The sequence below is a fragment of the Penaeus japonicus genome, unplaced genomic scaffold (genome assembly GCF_977035675.1).
Source record: "Penaeus japonicus unplaced genomic scaffold, GWHDUDI00000001_assembly GWHDUDI00000012, whole genome shotgun sequence".
Classification (NCBI taxonomy): domain Eukaryota; kingdom Metazoa; phylum Arthropoda; class Malacostraca; order Decapoda; family Penaeidae; genus Penaeus; species Penaeus japonicus.
In genome coordinates, this window is record NW_028234414.1 from 44,430,563 (window position 1) to 44,433,062 (window position 2,500).

Genomic DNA, 2,500 nt, shown 5'->3' on the forward strand with positions numbered 1-2,500 from the left:
TAAAAGAGGAAGAAGATAATAGAGAATAAAGAAGAAGAAGAACAGGTAAGTGATAGATAATGATGAAATAGTTAAGAGAATGATGAGAAGAGAGAAGATACCGAAGAAGAAAAAAGAACTGAGGAAAAAAAAGGAAAATGGAAAGAGAAAAAGAGAGAAAAAAGGGAAGGGGAAAAATCACAGAAAGAATCTGATATGAATGGATATTAAAGAAAAGAATATAAAGGATCATCAAAAGAAATAAATAAATTGGAAGAATAAATAGCAATTTGGATAAAAAAAAGATAATGATAATGAAAAATAATTATTGTTATCATGATAATAACATTAATGATGATAATTGAAACTGATAACAATGATAATAATGATAACAATAATAATGATGATAGTAATAATGATAATGATAATAATGATTAACAATGATAGTAAACAAATAAGTAGATAAACAGACAAATAAAAAAAACATCGAACAAGAAAGGAGAACACACATGATAAAAGCAGAGACGAAGAAAACGACGATAAAGAGACAAGAGAAGAGAAAAGGCGCTGAGCTTTGCGTTGTTTAAGAGGGCGCCGATTAACCTGGATTGTGACGAGGGAAATGGTAACGGACGAAGAAGGGAGTGGGGGGAAGAGGGAGGGGGCGAGGAGAGGAGGGAGAAAGGAGGGAAGAAGTAGGGGGGCGAGGAGAGGAAGGAGAAGGGACGGAAGAGGGAGGGGGCGAGGAGAGGAAGGAGAAGGGGGGGCGAGGAGAGAAGGGAGAACGGGGGGAGGCGAGGAGAGGAGGGAAGAAAGAGGGGGCGAGGAGAGGAGGGAGAAGGGACGGAAGAGGGAGGGGGACGAGGAGAGGAAGGAAAAAGGGGGAACGAGGAAAGAAGGGAGAACGGGGGGAGGGGACGAAAAGAAAATGAAGGTAAAGAGGGAGGGGAGTAAGAATGGAATGGAAGGAAGATGGAAGTATGGGGGGAGGGGTAAGGAGGGGACGAAGAAGGGAATGGAAGGACGTTTGAATAAATGCGTTACCGTTGAAAATATTAGCCTGAATAGTGACGAGGGAAAAGTTAAGGAAGTAGAATTGGGGAATTGGGAATTTCGCTTCTTTCATGTTTCTTCCCGTTCCCTAACTTAATTTTTTTTTTTTCTGTTTGTTGGTTTGTTTAGTGTCTCTTGTGTTTGACTTTGTTGTTGTTTACTTAGATCTTAGGGTATTCTTTTTCCGTTTTTTAATTATGTTCCTTGCTATTTTTGTGGTTGATTTTTTTTATTTGTTATCTTATTCCTTTCTTTCTTAGATTTTTTACGTTACTTTTTTATTTGCACTGCATCTTATCTATCTATTTTTTGTACTATTTCCTTTCCTCTTTTCCTAATGTTTATGTTTTCGTTCTTTTCTTTAATATATTCTTTTGTATTTTCCTCTCGTTCATTTTACGTTTTTTCGTGTCTTATTATCACTTCTCTCATTCTTGATTTTCCTATCTCCCCTTCATCTCTTCTTTTTCTTCTTTTCCTCCTCCTCTTCTTCTACTTCCTTCCCTGAGAGAGATCCTTCTCCTCCTCTTGTTCCTCTCCTTCTTTACCTTCGTCTTCTACTTTCTCCCTATCTTCTCCTCTTCCTTCCCCTTGCCTACCACTTCTTATCCTCTCCTTCCTTCTCCTCCTCTTCCTCTTCCTTCCTATCTATCTATTCCTCTCTTCTACCCTCCTCCCCCTCCCCTCTTCCCCATCCTACTTTACTTTTTCCTCTTCCTCCTCCTGTTCTTCTTCCTCCCTATCTAATGCTTCCTCTCTTCTATCTTCCTCCTTCTCCTTCATCCTTCCCCCCACCCTCCCCTACCTCCTCTCCTCTCATCCTACTCCTCTTCCGCCTTTTATCTCCCTTCCCTTCTAAACCCACCCACCCCCACCCTTTCCCCCCACCCCACAACCCCCACCCAACAACCCCCTTCCTAAAAAAAAAATGAAGCAACACAGAAAGAATAATGAATCCGAAGTGGATTTATCGTTAGTAATTACAGCGATGATGAAGGAGCGGTTTATGATTACGGAATTATGCTAACTACGAAGGAATAATCGTAGTGCAAGTTATCAGAACGAATTCTTTAATGGCAAGAACAATGTGATACAGAAAGTTACTGGAGCGGCCGAGGAAAAAGGGCTATGATTGTTTCTCTTAATAAAACAATGTTTAAAACTAGAAGAAAGACATTATTATTATTTCGTTGAAAGGTTTTGATTATTTGTGGGAAAAGGGTGTTTTTCTTTTAGAAAAAAAAGAAGAAAAATTGGTCATGTGAAGGCGATGATTATATTTATATATATATATATATATGTTTAGAAAAAATATAGATAGATAGATAGATAGACAGATATAGATATAGATTCGTTTATCATGAAGATATAATCGCTTCCGTAAAAGAATGCTTTGAATATAAATATATATATAAATATATTTGATTACTGGAATGTTGATTTGCTTGCAGAATATATAACAGGATTC